The following is a 640-nucleotide window of genomic DNA, read 5'->3' as shown; positions in this document are numbered from 1 at the left end:
TTTTTTTTAAATTTGTGTGGGGGCCCCCCCCCCCCCCCCCCCCCCCCCCCGCCCGCCGGGGGGGTTCTTTTCCCCCCTTTCCATCTACTCATTTAAAAACATTTATAAGCTCTATGGCAAAAGTATTGTTTCATTCTATTTGCATGACTTTATATTACATGCCCTCGTTCAAGCAAAAAGTAATATAGGAGATTATGAATGTGCTTTTTTTTTTTTAGTGCATACCACTGTACATTCTATTTTCAATTAGAATTTTCTGACTCTTAGTTTTTGCAAACATTTCTCACGAATAGCTGCTGAGCTGTAATAGTTAGAAACCCCAAAGAAATTATCTTGCAATCAATTCATCTGACCAAAAGCAAAATTGTATGGGGCAGCTTGCCACATACAAAAGCGTTAAAAGATATCTGAAATTTGAATTTTTTTCAAAAATTAGACATTTGGTTTGGCAATTGTACACTTGCACATTTACAACAGCAGACTTTGGACTTTTCTTTAAGGGAAGCAGAAAATGAGTCAGCTACACACACACACACAAAAACAAGGATCAGTTTTAATTGTGAGCAATCCTATGACCACTTTAATTGGAGAAGGCATTCTGACCTCACAGATGAAAACACTATTTAAGTTCTGCCAACCA

The sequence above is a fragment of the Notechis scutatus genome, chromosome 1 (genome assembly GCF_049901735.1).
Source record: "Notechis scutatus isolate UNSWTSFEM ecotype Mainland chromosome 1, rNotScu1.2, whole genome shotgun sequence".
Lineage (NCBI taxonomy): Eukaryota > Metazoa > Chordata > Lepidosauria > Squamata > Elapidae > Notechis > Notechis scutatus.
Note: the sequence above shows the minus strand (reverse complement) of the source record.